This window comes from Haliotis rufescens, unplaced genomic scaffold (assembly GCF_023055435.1).
Source record: "Haliotis rufescens isolate VD_foot unplaced genomic scaffold, xgHalRufe1.0.p SCAF_13, whole genome shotgun sequence".
Classification (NCBI taxonomy): domain Eukaryota; kingdom Metazoa; phylum Mollusca; class Gastropoda; order Lepetellida; family Haliotidae; genus Haliotis; species Haliotis rufescens.
In genome coordinates this window covers 26581179-26597703 of record NW_025963813.1, presented here as the reverse complement: position 1 = coordinate 26597703, position 16525 = coordinate 26581179, and the positions used below count along the sequence as shown (strand labels likewise).

The window sequence follows — 16525 nt, the reverse complement described above, 5'->3', positions numbered from 1 at the left end:
AGTCATTCAAATCTCGGGTTCAGCAAAAGTTTTCGTATCTATTTTTAGTAAAAATCGTTAGGAGTTTTGCGATCAGGGTGTTAGTTGTCAATTTTAGGTGCTTAAAATGCACTTTAATGAATCCTTGGAGTCTGTAACCTTGAGAAACGTTGTAATGTTATTAATACAAAAATCAGTAAAAGATAAAGCATATATTTTGTGACCGGAACTAGTATGTTCGAGGTAAAGCTTACGTTTTGTGTACCATCAAAAGCATGCCAGTGATGACATTTCTTCAAAACATGACAAAATCCCTATCATCCACAACAAGAGAGATATTGACCACGAATGTGTGTACCGAACTCTCGAACCTATTCTCCGATCACGACCGCCTCACCATAAAAATACATATAGATTTGGACCTGTGAAGATCAGGGTTAGAACAGATCTTCAGCAACCAATGCTTGTATTAAAAGGTGACTATGGTTGTCGTTAGATGCGACTAACGGGATCGGGTTGGTTGTCAGGCTCGCTGACTTGGTTGATTGGATGCATATCATCTTATCCCAATTGTTTGGATTGATGCTCGTGATGTCAATCACTGGATTGTCAGGTCCAGACTTGATTATTTGCATGACCTCCGTCATATAGCTGGCATATTGCTGAGTGTGGCGTTAAACAAAAAAACAAACAAACAAACAAAACATATAAATTTAACCGCTTATTTCAAATTCGAGATAAAAATACATAGCGCCAATTCGAACTCCCAATCTGACTTTACAATAGAACTGTGTACCATGATATCGAAGTTTGAATTTGCCACCGTGACAGCTTTAAGAAATCTTAATTAGAATTTTACTTAACTGTAAACAATTCTCCTCGATACAGGTTGAGGAATCCGTAATGAAGTCAAAGAAAGTGATCATTTGCAACATTGTCAAACTTAGTTTCATCCACAGAAACCACGGACCTTTTTCGCAAAACTAAAATTCAACTCAATCCTTCACTTGTTTTTCAGTCACAATGTTTATTGATTATTACCTGCGAAATACATTTCAGTAAGTCATCGAGATACATGTCAATTAGCCACACCTTACACCTGTTGTATTCTGAATTGATCGTCTATGCAATCGTATTTTTATGGATCTATAATACACAGTCTGTTACTCAGTTTTATTTCGCTTATCGACTTTCTACATAGGTGAACAGGGACATTTATTTTACATGCAAACAACATGTTATTCAGGAAAATATAATTACATGATAGGGGTTTGTGAACACACAAATAATTATTTATTCAAACACCTCTTCCTTTAAAAAACATATATATTAACACACACAAATGGTTTTTACAAACAATAGTTGATTTTATGCTTCCAACCAAACCACACGCAAGCTATTGTTGAATTTCAAAATATAGCCAAGGTAAATGTATCCACAATCATATTTAATCACAAATGTCGTTCTGGTCGATATAAATGTAACAAGTGATCTAACCATTTCAGTGGATCTCAACATGGACAAAACTGTTGGAGATGTTCAATGAGTGAATGTTTATTTAATGAAGTAAAAACGTAGATTCTTTCTTTTGGTAAATACATGTAGCTGTACATCTTATACATGTTCCAAGACAAAATGATATAATATCTACCTGTATACCACTTTATAGTGTCTCAGATCGCGGTATGTAAAGAAAACTTGGTGCTCAAAGTGAAGCCCTTTTCCCTCTACATTGATGATACAGCTGTGTGTTTAAAGTTGATTTTGACAGCCCGGGCCAAGTCGGACCTACCACAAGCCAAACACTTTTGATAGAGACTATGTTGAGAATCTAGAGGGGAAAGGGCTTCACTTTGAGCACCTTGTTTTCTTTAAATACGATGTACTGTGACATTTTAAAGTGTTTTATAGGTAGATACAATACTAAGCTACAGATATTAACACATTTGATGATACATTTGTGTGTTTAATTGATTTTGACAGCCCGGGACAAGTCTGACCGAGCACCACTTCTGATAGAGACTATGTTGAGAATGTAGAGGGAAAAGGGCTTCACTTTGAGCACCTTGTTTTCTTTAAAAACCGCGATCTGAGACACTATAAAGAGATATTTAGGTAGATATAATACTAATCTATAGGTGTGAATCCATTTCATGTTACATCTGTGAGGCTTAAGTTGATTTTGACAGCCCGGGCCAAGTCGGACCGAACACTTGTGAGACTGTTGAGAGTATGGTGAGAAGAGGTCTACTTTAACCAACGTGTCTGCTTTATACACGATGAACAGTGACATTATAAAGTGGTATTTACATAGATATAGTACTATCCTATAAATATAAACACTATGCCGACAGATGGAAATTTGTATCGCGAGAGCTAGAAGTATTTGATACGTTTCAAATCTTATTTCGTTTAACGATTGCTCTTTTACATGTTACCTAGATCAGCGACGCTTACACACAGCTCCACTTTCTGGATTTCAAGCGATTTCCTCCGAAATACCTAATTATGTTTCACGTTTTTGGTTGATGATTGTTCATTAATGTCATGTGTGTATGTTGCATCAATAATATGTAGGTATGATCGCCGATAATGAAGTAATTAGCCAATAACACTTTGGCCCGTCTTGGCCCGGCCCGGCCCGACTTTTAGGCAATGCCCACGTCAGTTGTCTAATACGGTCAAGAGTAAGATCTTCCGGAAGACCACTGCACTGGAGGTATGTGGATTATTGAGGAGGTACTACGTGTTTGGAACTGGGAGTTGAACACTAAGCACTTTTAGAGAAGAGCTCACAATAAAACGTTATGGACTCGCGGACGGACTTCTGTTTTCATTTCAAGACGTACATTTATCAGGTTGAACTTCCTAACTGTAACAATAATTGAACTTTACGCCTTTTATACACATTTGTGATGGGGCGACAATGCGACAACGAGACATATTTTGACCTTGAAAATGTCGCGTTACGGCATCGTCGCCCTTTTGTAAAATAAAGAAAAGGATTATCAAAGAGCGACAATGCGAACACGCGACAATGCGACAAATGGCCAATTGTCGCGCTTTTGTTAATTTTGACACGTTTTGCTTGTTTTTGTAAAGGTGTCATTGCGACAATGCGACAACGAGACAATGTCCCTTCCATAGTAATCCGTGCAAATAAAACTGAGTAATGAAATAGAAGTTTGACATGCCAGTTAAAAGATAGAGTGTTGCAGCTTCTGATTTCATAGATCTTCAAGAAGGGTTATCAATAATGGGATGGGTGATGAGTTCAACTGCATACGCTGTGATTAACAATAATGCTCCGAGTCAACACATTTTGTCAAATGTATGACATGTATTACGTGAATGAACATATTGTTTATACTCGTCCATGTTTTTGACGGACAAAATAATTTACATGCTCGGTAAAACTGAGGACGGGCATCATTGTGTGTTTCCGTGCTTTGTTCAGGTGAACAATTGACTTGTCCTTGCATGTGTTTGTGACGGGTGCCACTTGTGTGGCAGGATACGCTCACCTTTTCCCGAACACCCATTGGATGACCTGAACCACTTCGGATTTTTATCCCACATCAGTCTGATACACCATGATATAACTGAAATACTGATATACTGTACAGTTGAAAATGATGTTTAATGCGATTACCGTAGTGTGTTACTGCAACTGTTCATATTTTGTGCAGTGATGTTATGTAATATGTAAAAGAAAGCATATTCAATTAGCCAATTGATTTGAATAGAATATAATTGCGTCAGTGTATTTTATTAACGCCCCAAATCGTAATTTGAACACATAAAATAACAGATCACGCATGGTGCCTTGACTTACTACTAGATTTAATGGGCCCTCCCGGAATAAAATAGTTCCTCCCAAAGCGAGGAACATATGTTTTAGTATGTTTACAAGAAATATATTCCAAACAATATCCTCATCAGATGAGAAGATCTTACCTCAGTAAGTCAATTACAATGACAGAGCGTCGTAATACATTTACATCAAGTACAATACGTCAAAATGGCCGACACGATAAACGTGACGGGAGATATTTTCGAAGTTGTTAATTAACCTGTGGCTATTTCAAGCCTTTGGCATCACTGATCAATTGGCCGATCATTGAAAGGTGATTGTGAAGTTGTGTCAAATAGATACTAAGGTAAATTCATAGATTTCTGTAAATTGTCACTGCGACAGTTTGGATTTTTTTTCGTGTTTTTTCTCTCTGGGATGGGTTGTAGCGAGGGTATCCTTAAATGGGCTTGCAACCACGCTTCTGTATGAATTCGTACCGGGGAATTCCAAGGGTTTTCCCCAGGAATGTGGAAGTAGTCAGTGTTTACGCCTTTTCAAGAATACAGTCACGTGAAGAACGTCATGAGACCGACCTCGCGTCCAAGTCGTATATCTTGTAAACTTCACATTAAAAAAATAGTTATTGTTATAACCAAATGAAACACAACCCATTATCCGATAGGGGTAACTGTACATAGCCGTTACCACAATAAACTTAGTAACATTGTTTGGTTTGACTTCTTGGCGCGTGTCTGAATTCCATGAACATGTAACATATCCTAAAACTAGCTTATCAGCAAATCTCGCTGCACTGCGCGCGAGAGATACTAGAGCAAGGCATGCCAGAAATACGAAACCTAAAGCTTCCGAAAGGAAGCCTTGGACATCACGTGCGTCGGGGGACCAGCGCCATCTGATTGGCCGTTAACAGTTGTTTAAGGCTGAGCAAAAAGCATCGTTTTTCCGTCCATTTTACGCTTGAAAAACTCGACCCTTTTCTGGACACTTTCTAGACGCTGACCAATTAATCAATTTTAATGAAATTTTAGTCGTTTTTCCGTCCAATGACCATATACGGAAAAAAACGACGTTTTCGTGTTTGCAGTGTGATAAACCGTCTCATTCATTCGCTGGTCGCCGTGGAAATCTTCTCAATAGTGATGTACTCGATCTTTCTAGTTCAGTCAAAGAGAATATTATTATCTGGAAACAGAAACCACGTGTATCCATACGACTGCCACAACATTAGATCAACTGTTTGACATGACGTCATTCACGTCACAACAAGCGATGTCAAAGCACGCACACCTGTCCAGGCGACAAAATCACAGCGGCGGGAAATCACCGACCGTTTTGTTGTTGTTGTTGTTGTTGTTGTTTAATTTGTTGTTTAAGGTCGCACTCAGCGATATTGAAGCTGTATGACGGCGGTCTGTAAATAATCGAGTCTGGACCAGACAATCCATTGATTGACATCATGACCATCGATCGTAATTGGGACGATGACATGCATCAACCAAGTCAGCGGGACTCTACTCGCCTACACAAATAATATTGAAGAGTGTACGTCATTGAACGAAAAGGAATAAAGCGTTACTCATTCCTGACTTTTCAGATAACATATCATATAAGAATTGAAGACTTGCAATAGATTACCTTACGTTAATCGAGAGTACAGGGTACATAAATAATTCACAAATTTAGTATTTATTGGATCTAATATCCATGGCATAATGTTGTGGTGAAAATACGAGCTGTCGTGCTATGAAACATATTCCATTTTCTGAGGAGATTTAAAATGTGTATTTGATTTTATATATATATATATATATATATATATATATATATATATATATATATATATATATATATACACACACATACTATTGATTATCAATTATCTTGCAAAATCACAGCATGTTCCATGTACATTAGACTCACGGAAAGAAAGCTATTTCAGCAAACCAATCATAGCGCCATTATCGCAGTTTCAATGAAAGGAAAAACAAATCCAAATCGAACTTTAAGGCACATCGTATCTATGAGCGGTTAACCCAAATGCAAAAAAGTATTGCTGTCATCATTTTAGAAGTTATGATGATGTTTCCAGTAGTTGTATTATGTTTGATTCGCGTGTACCACCGACAGAAACGCTGGCCGAGCTACCACATATGAAACCGACCTTGACACAATTTGTTAACAATATGGCGTCGACTAACGTTAGATGTCGTGGCCACACTTTTGAAATCTCCTTTTGCGTCACAGTGTGAAATCTGTTAGGGCAATTCGTGCACAAGGTCAGGTAGTTAGAGCATTGCTTTGTTTGTTGCTTAACGCCGCACTCAGCAATATTCCAGCTACATGACGGCGGTCTGAAAATAATCGCGTCTGGACCAGACAATCCAGTGATTGATCCACGCAATTGGGATCGATGACATGCATCAACCAAGTCAACGAGCCTGACCAACCGATCCCGTTAGTCGCCTCGCACGACAAGCATGGTAGTTACAGCAATAACGCATTAGTAATTTCATATGAAAAAAAAGCAGCAGTTATTTGTGGAAACGGGCGAGCATGAAAGACAACCGTTAGACCAGAAATCGCGGCGCAGCTATGATGCGAACGTGCCCTGTCGATCACTTCAATGGGCTTCGATATTTCCATTCAATGTTTTGATCATGAACTTCCTGCCCATAAATATACACTGTACGACCAAATATTAACGATCATAGCAATCTTTCGATATCTTAGCTTTAAATATTTTCTGTAATATTAGTATGATAATCAGAAAGACAATCTGCACTGTCGTTTCGTCTCCAGCGCTATGCTTAACCGCCATGACACAAAGTCGATAAACTACTATAACAAATACATCCGTTGCGGGCTAACGTTAGTAGTCATACGCCAATAACTGTACAGTGTGTGTGTGTGTGTGAAAGGGGGGTGGTCTGTCTGGTATTTTTACGGTTACGTGTATGTGGCATGGGTGCATAATAAAGCATGAAATTCAACAAGGCAGGTCGAGGAGAGCGGTAGCCACTTTACTAATGTCACCATATTTTGCAGTCCGTATAGTAGCACTGTAAACAATATGAGTTACAGATGATAAAGCTGAGATGATTAGGGTGTGGATGGTTATAATTTGATTTTGCTCAGAGTTTGACATCTTAATTTACAGTTAAAAAGGGTACATTTTCACGGGAACATATATAGTCCCGTGGCACTAAGATGGTGTGAAAAGAAAGGGACCATATATGGTCTAGTGGCACCAAGAGGGTTTTAAAAAGGAGTATCCTCGCGCGTGCACATGGCTGGAGGTCATTCATGATAGGAATGCATATGCAAAACAATAGTCGAAGTCACCATAGGTTTACTAAATCTGCTTAGTACTGTCCACGATTTAAAATTGGCAAGTTAGAAGGTACAATGCAGGTACCGGCGCAAGGTCCTCTCGAAGAACAGAGAACATTTCATATCAGAAAAAAATCCTTAAATCTTACGAGGTTATAAATAATAACAAATAACATATTCAATTTATTAATGCTTTCCCGGGTAGGGCTCATCCAGGTCCAACGATATAGACACACTCGTCTACCCTAGGAATGCATGCAGGATATACATGCCAGAGAAGTCGGCCGATAAAGAGAATGACATTGAGCTATCTGCGTCTCATCGGTGAATAAAATGGTATTTCACATTGTTTGATTTTGAGTATGTCATATTGCAAATCCTGCTATTGCTGGTATATATAATTCAGATATAACGATATATTTGTTGTTCATTGTTGATAAATGTCGGTCCGTTTCTAGGGATAATTGATTTATTTTCTGCTTTGTTTCCGAGCTTCAATAAGCATCTCTACTGCCGTGGTGATGTGAGCGATACAAAGTTGCAGGGGTCGTCTTCAGTTGTGGATGGCGATGCTTCGGGTCATCAAGGGCATTTGTAAACGTGTATGAATTCATAAAACTGAGAGGTCTTGGCTCTGTGCTAGTCTCTCTTTCAATTGCTTTGTTCCTTCTCTGACAGACGTCTGAGTACAATAGCTCTCATGGCTGACTTAGTTGGGAATTAACCACCACCAGTATAGTATTCATACAGTTGTCAAAATGATACCTTTCAGAAATATTTACAAAATTGCTGCATAGGCTTTACCAGACGGCTAATATTAACAATAGCCTAATAATAGTAATCTACATATACCTATGGAGCCATTCATTAACCACATTCCTAAGTAAGAAATTGAATATATGCCGAGTCAATCTGTATTTACTGACAGTAGCAATGGCTGCAATAGCAAAATATATAGCGAAAAAAATTATAACGCAGAGGATCTGATGTTCATTGCTTGATACGTCAAAAACCCAGATGAACAGATTATGTAAGCTATGAGGCTAGCACCTTGATTGCCAATAAACGTGTAGTCCCCAACTTCCTAGTGTGGCCCACATCTTCCATTCATGAGATGAATGTTTAGACACAACATAAATTTATCCAACTTTCTCCAAACTTGTTAACACATTGTCTGCCGACGCTCGTACCACCATGTTAACATGGTCGAGTATGGAAATATTCAAGAATATCATCTTTAACACAATCCGGCTAAGGAACCCGTCCGTCCGTGCATTAAAATCTCCATCTAACATACTATAAAAGTCGTCGCAGTGAGAAAGAACATCTAGTAGCTCTTCTTGCAACAATAACACACCGTTACTGCGGTCAGTTAATAACGTACTTCACCAGCGTGACGGACCTGGGTCAATCTACGCACATGAGCACACTGCATTCTTATCTGTATTTAACATGGTTTTGTCGAATACCCACAAATATTAAACTTTTAGGGATTCTTGCCCATTTCACAACATTCTCAAACTTTTTTCTTGTAGGAAGTAGTATTCCACCTGAACGGTCCAGACTCGAATATTTACAGACCGCCGTTATATAGCTGGAATATTGCCGAGTGCGGCGTTAAACAACAAACAAACAAATAAACAGACAAATCAGAACCCATGTGACCGTCATGAATTAACATGGGTTCTTGCTTTTGATCAACTCGTCAGACTCTCTTTTCACGTGATAGGTTACTGTTTATGATAATACCACCCTACTTGACTGAGTCAGAGCTGTCAATTGTTGCATCACCGAGCTTGTCGGTAGTCTCCATTTGTTGGCATATTAATAAACTGAACCGAAGAAGACTGTAAGGTGCTAGAGGTTGTTGACAAGAGTGTTTTATCATCGGCATAAGGCCCAGGGTACATTAATTCCGTGAACAGAGAGGCGAGTGTTTGCTTTCCTTCATGCACATATAATATCATTTATAAAATAAATACAAAACAACAGGCTGACATTACCCAACACCTTATGTAATGTTTCCATGATATAAAAGCCAATATGCACCTATAGATGTGAACATGTAGATTCCATAATTTGCCCTTGACACCAAGGCCATGTAACTAGACAAATGGTCCGTCGTGCCAAATACCTTCGAAAGTCTTTTCATTATCTAAAGATGCAGCCAACACTTGTGCTTCTTCTTTCTAAAACGACGAATACAGACAAAATCCAGGTTCTTTTTTTAAACCAAGTTCTAAAACATTCGTTTCCTTTGTCGATCAGCTGCCATGAACCTATTTATTTTAAGGGCGTGCACTCATTGGATTCAATGGTTGGACGATGGAGTGTGGATACAACTCCGACCGTTTCTAGGCAGAATTGATTTATTTCTTGCCTCTCTACTGCGATGGTTATGATGAGGATGTTAACTTGTCAAATCATTAACCTGTAAGGGATAAGCGGAATTTCCATACAACAAAGTCCATGTAGTCATTATACACCTGTCTGCAGCCGTACGGGATATTCTGACCTAGGTAAGTCAGGGACTGGTAGAAATGGTGAATATTGATTAATTTAGCTGTGGAAATAAGCTTACCTGCTACTTCTTCTGGTGGAGTAATAACGATAAATCCAGATCTATCTCTACCTCAGCACTATGTGGAGAGTCCTTGTTCAAACTAACGCATGGTGACAACGCTCATAACCAATAGCGAAATCAATGATGTGACCTTGTGTCACTCCGCTCCACTCCACATGTCGTGTGAATATAGGGCGGAGCAGGTAAAAGAGCGTCATGTGCTGAGATCGTATCCCGCTGGTGACCGGGTTGCTACATTCGTGACCAACTCGTGTTATTCCGGGACAAGCCGAATAGCGACTCGTGCCCTTATCATGGCCATTTTTGCGACCGGGTTCCGTCTTAGCGCAAACGGGCATACCTAAACAATTGTCAACTCGTTGCGTAATGGTTCACATATAATTTCCCCATGTATTATATATATTTCAGATGCAATTTAAAGCACATTGGGACGTGCGGAATTATACAGTATGATTGAACACATTTAACTGTGTCTTGGGTATATTTTAAGATGCAAGACATATGTAAAATCAAAAATTATTTCTGAGGGATTCTTTGACGAGGAACTTAAAATCATACGCGCTTTCTGATTGGTTTGTCGTATTTTCGCACATAACATTCATCGAAAGGGAGACGAGTCTTCTTGTGGGTTACGGAAAGGGGCGAGTGGTGACGAATTAGGGTTGCGATTCAGCCTGTAAAAATATTTCGGTTTGTTCCGGTTTATGTTATGTTATTAACATTTAGCAGTAATTCGCTAGATGGGTTTATTGGCAGCATTTATCTTACATTCCACCTGTTATTTCTCCTATAAGCAACTTACGTCTAATAGTCAAAATTTCATCGCACATACAATCCGCCATTTACTTCCGTGTTTATCAGCAATGGCAACTACGTCACTTCCGCTACATTCACGTGCCCTACGTCACGTTCTCTGGCCTACGTCACTTCCTCTCACTAAAGCGTCGTGCCGCGCTCGCTATCACTTTTGGCTTCTCCTTTGTATCGCTCAAATTTATCGCTAATTCTATCGCTATCTTCGCTATCGCTCGCGGCTTTGTTTACTAACTTGTTTAACTTCTAATCTGTTCGGCCCGCCGTTTAAAATTCTTTCTTAAAACTTTCTTAAACTCTCGTTTTTTCCTGCGCACAACAACCATGCCTCCCGCCACTTTTTCCTCCAGGAGGGAACGGAAGGCCTGTCAACTTTGAGACACAGCACAAGTCACACATTTGACCTCTTAGGAGCAATTACACTCTTTATGTAAACAAAACACAATCACTTGTCTGATAAGGATACTGTATTGCCATAGTCAGTTACATGATGCCAAGAGTTTCACTACTGTGTTATGCTTTACAAAATTTTGATTTTCCCCCAAGAAATTAATTGCAGTTTTTGAAAGAATATTAGTCCTGCACCATGGCCGTGGAATATATTTATTTTATGAAAAAATAATAATCTAGAAATGCATACAAAAGCAAGTCTAGCCAGCTGAAGCTAGCTCTATTCTGAAATCAGCATAGGGAATTTTTTATATTTTTAGAGTCAAGAAGGATATTGTGTAATATAAGATTTCAGAGATTAAATGTTAGTCTAAAAGAATATCAATGATAATATATATATACAAAGAGAAAAATAACAAAGTCAGTTCGCCACCACTTGTGTCCCATATATGGCTCATTTATCCCATTTGGGTATTTTGTTCGCACAAGTGTCAACACACATTCCGGCATTATTTGTCTGTGAAGGAAGACAACATGCTCCCCATCACCCAGTCTGATCTTCTTTTGAACATATTCTGGTATTTACCACCCGTTACAGTTGTCAATTATTTTCAAAATTTATAGTAGAGAGCTCTTCTGATGGTGCAGTTATTAGGGCTTGGAGGGAGCGCATGTCCCATGACTCCCATCCATCTGGCTGTTCCGTTGATGGTGGCTACACAGGGTTTGATAAAACAGTAGGGGCCTGTGCCCTCCTCCATTCGATTGTCACCCTCGGGATCTGGCTGATTTGCAATGTACTTTTCCCCGGGAATAGGGGAATCCACTTGAATTTGTATACCTTACGTTTTGTAAATACATTTTTTGTTATTGTATATATAGTGAATGTAACTATTCTATAAACGGACATGGTTACAAGGAACATTATTTCGTGATTAATGTATATAAGTCATTTGATTAGGATATGCACTTTGACTGGATATATTCTTATTATGCAGTAACTGTTTCATTATTATCAAATTTGTAGCCCACAGACCTGTTGTCCTGCGATGTTCCGTAGCAGCCATATGTACAATATGCATCAATAACACATATTCACCTCTAATGAACTGCGATATGGTACACAAGTTGTTTGTAGTCAGCTTCTAAATGTATTTGTATGATTTTGTGATATTTGGCTCTGACTTGACCTGACATGAGATCATGCCACTATAGCCATCATATATATATATATATATATATATATATATATATATATATATATATATATATATATATATATAAATACATAGACATAATTGAGAAGTGAGATCTGCTTTGTTATATTTCAATTGTTTTAATATGTTATGCTGCCTTGGACCTGAGAATTGTCAGCAGTCCCCAGCTGAGAGGCAGAGGGCCATATGACCCCTTATCCATAATTGTATGTGGCAGAGGAATGTAATGTTTAGAACATAAAGTGGGAAGCCGATTTGGGTGCTGAAAGGCTGTAACTGGCGGTTTAACCACACGCTAATCGGAGGCCGGGCCAAGGGGGCTAAGCGTAGGGCGGGGGAGTTGCGCGGTTTTGGTGCCATCCCCTCGGCCGCGGCTCCTCGTCCGGAGATCATACACGCAGCTACTCTACAGACAACGGCGCCCGGGGAGCCTCGCGGGAGTGGTGCTATCCCCGCGACCGCGGCTCCTCGCACGACAGCAGGTCTTCCCTCAACAATGGCGGCCCAAAGTCGTCCCACAGCGGTCACGGAGGCACCATCATTCATCACCCCCATGGCAGCGGCTGACAATAATCAAGGTAGGTACCCGTTTAATGAAAACGCTCACCATGTCAAGATAATGCCTGAAATGCTAATCTCACAGGTTAACCAAACACCTATCGCCGACTCACTCACACAATTCAACACGGCTTATCAAAATGCCAATCAACCAATGAAAAAATGCTCAATCCATCAGTCAAGGGCACCACAACCTGGCCACGTTGCCGGAGGCTCAGGGATCCATCACAGCTTTTCAAAATGCCGATCAGCCAATTACGAACGCTTCAATCCAGTTAGTCAGTAATCAACAGCTAAATTTCAACGATGAAAACATTGGGTTTCACGTTAAACAGACAATTAGGGAAAACATACATCGGGGTGACTTCATTGACATGAAAACGCTGTTACCGCTAGATAAGCAGCAAACAAAGGAAGGATCACACTTTATTATGGAACTGGATTCATCAGGCTAGGTTACCTTCAAACCTAGACAACAACCATTCAAGCCTCTTAATATCGGGTCTTGGACATACAGCCTTTCTCACATACATCAGCATCGTCGTAGAGCGAAGCACTCACATCAACAAAATGCAGGAGCTGCTCACCTACATTTAGACCATCCGCGGCGCTGCCGTACGCTTTGGGGGCGACTGTTGGGCACAATATGATATACAGTTTCGGCAAACAATAGAGAGGGACCCTTCCCGGTCATGGGCCACAATCGATGGCAGCTATGGCTGCACAACATAACACCATCAAGGTTTTCTAACCAGGTACAGCGCTCGTCAACACCAGCCGAAATTTGTCGGAATTTCAATCGCGAAGGATGCGACAGGGGGCAGTCATGCCGGTATGCACACAAATACCTGTCATGCAACGTCGGTGGCCATGGAGCTTCACCTTGTTTTCGTGGAAAAAAGGCCAAGCCAATGCAAGCATCAGCACCAAAGCAACCAGCACGACTTCCCATCAAAAACACATTGTAAGGCACCAACCCCAATTAATATTTTGGAGTTAGAACAATGGTTACAGCGTTACCAGATGATCAATCCAGCAGCGGCCTCATCATTAAAACTAGGTTTTAGTCACGGTTTTAGCTTACAGTATCAGGGTCCCCAGGAACCATGCGATGCTACCAACCTTAACTCCGCTAATGCTCTCCCTCAAGTTGTTAAGGAAAAACTACAAAAAGAAATTCAACTAGGACGCAAAGCAGGTCCATTCTCTCACAGACCTTTTCATAACCTTATAGTTTCCCCAATAGGCTTGGTGCCAAAGAAATCTGATGCGACACTGCAAGGGGAGGCTGCCTTCCACCTCATCCATCACCTACCTTACCCAGAGGGCTCGTCTGTCAATGACTTCATACCACCAGAGGTGTGCACGGTACAGTACACTAGCTTTGATCAAGCAGTCTCCATGATACAAAAACTTGGTAAAGGCGCACACATATCCAAATGTGACATCAAGTCGGCTTTTCGTCTCCTATCGGTAGCACCAGCAGACTTTCCACTGTTAGGTATAACTTTTCAGAAACAATTCTACTTCGACAAATGCCTTCCCTTTGGTTGCGCAATTTCATGTGCATTATTTGAGACTTTCAGCACCTTTATACAATGGGCACTTAAGGATCTCACACACAACAACAACATCGCACACTATCTGGATGATTTCATCTTAGCAGCAGTCAAAGAAGGCACATGCACGAACTTTCTTATGAAGCATTACATCGCATCATTTAGGGGTACCCGTTGCACATCATAAAACAGTACCCCCCACAACCTGCCTTACATTTCTCGGCCTTACTATAGATACGCTGAAGGGTGAAGTCAGGCTACCAAGGGACAAGGTGCTTCAATTGGTCCAGCAACTATCACAAATACTAGAACCAACCACCAGGAAGGTTACACTGCATACACTGCAATCTATCGTAGGTAAGCTAAATTTTGTATGCAGGGCAATCCCCATGGGTCGCCCATTCCTACGGCGTCTCATAGACGCTCAAAAAGGGGCACGCAAGCCTCATCATCGAATATGCAAATCAGCAGGCATGCGGGATAACCTCAACCTCTGGCTACAATTCCTCTTCAATCACAATGGCACAACATTATTTCTGGAACGGGAGTGGCTCACCACCCCACACCTTCAACTATATACAGACGCAGCAGGCAGCCAAGACTTCGGAGCATACTTTCAAGGTCACTGGACTAACGGCAGTTGGCCGGAGCAATGGATACAGCAGGGGTGGGTCAAAGACATTACATTATTGGAGCTTTTCCCAATAGTGCTGGCCATAAGAATCTGAGGTGGCAGCTTAGTCAACAAAATGATATTACTATTCTGCGACAACCAGGCAGTGGTAAGTATCATCAATAAACACACTGCCAAGGGTCAACGGGTCATGAAACTCCTCAGGCAAATGGTACTTTTATGTTTACAAAACATACATTTCAAAGGTCGTTACATACCAACTCAGGCAAACATCATTGCAGACGTTCTTTCGAGATTTCAGTGGGCCCGGTTTCGAGCAGCGGTACCTCAAGCAGACCAGCAGGCAACCCATATCCCGACAGACATTTGGCTTGTCTGACTACAGAAGTGAGCAATTTGGTGGCCGGCTCAGTGCCCCCTAATACATGGAGGACTTATGAGGCAGCGGTTAAATCGCTACAACTCTTCAGGGCAGTGTATTCCCTGCCCGACATCTGGCCAGTACCGTTAGACCACTTACTCCATTTCATTGCACACCTCTCCTTGTCAGGTAGGTCACCTAGTACAGCGCGCTCTTAAGTCTCAGCCTTGGCATCAGTGTACAGGCTAAATTCGATGCTGGGCATGTGTAACCATTTTCTAGTGCAGAAGGCCATTGCCGGGATGTCCAGGCTCTGTCGGCGCACTGACGCAAGACAACCTATCACAGTGGAATTATTACTTCACTTCATGCAGCTCCTCCCCAAGGTATGTTACAATTCTTATGAAGCATTACTTTTCTCGTCGGCATACCTGTTAACCTTCTTTGACTTTTGCAGGGTAAGTGAAGTAGTGGCTGACTCAGCAACAGACACAACACACAAAGGGCATTTTTGTTATCCGACTTGTCCTTTGCCAGTGATCTATCTTACATGGAGGTTGTCCTAAGATCATCGAAGACGGACCAGCGAGGCCGTGGCACTCGCATTTCTATACAAGCCACACGATGCCCTGTAAAAGCCCTGGCATCTTTCTTGACAGTTCAGCCAACAACAAGTGGATATTTATTCTTACATGCAAACTCTTTGCCTTTAACCAAATTTCAATTTCAGACCGTGCTGATAAGACATTAAGAGCAACAAAAGACGATATAAATGTTAATCTTTATTCTTCACATTCCTTCCGTATCAGAGCGGCGACAACAGCTACCTTACAGGGTATCCTGCCACAGTAGATACAGCAGTTGGGGTGGTGGACATCAACTGCATTCAAAACTTACATCAGAATACCTCCACTCCTTAGGTAACACTAACATCACTGCTTTGTAGGTTACAGGGTCAGCCTGGATCATCAGATCCAGCTACCTTGCCAGGCTGCACAGCTATTGGGCCGCAGCGCAGCAACCTGGGCCTGGATGGGGGCATAGTCTGGTCAGCCAAGGGAGGCCTCAGATGGCAGGACCTCAAGGGTCCAGGAGAGGGGCCCATGCAGGTCATTTGTAATTGTTCATCTAGGCTCCAACGACAAATGTCAAGTTCCATCAAAGGACTTATTTGACTCTTTTTATCACTCACTTACTTACTCTAACCGTTGTGGATGGCAGCCCCGCCGGCTGTCCAGCAATGGCCTGCTGGTGTGGCCGTTTGGCATGGTGCCGGCGGGACA

The 16525-nt window shown here is 41.1% G+C and overlaps 1 protein-coding gene across 1 annotated transcript in view; it reads right to left on the bottom strand.

Moving 5' to 3' along the window:
- The window catches only part of LOC124152517 (alpha-(1,3)-fucosyltransferase C-like), a 42656-nt gene extending 32658 nt beyond the window's left edge, over positions 1-9998 (bottom strand). Inside the window, exon 1 of the mRNA XM_046525479.2 lies at positions 9708-9998. The gene's annotated coding sequence lies outside the window, so the exon portion shown is untranslated. The remainder of the gene's footprint in view (positions 1-9707) is intronic.
- Positions 9999-16525: the final 6527 nt, after the last annotated feature.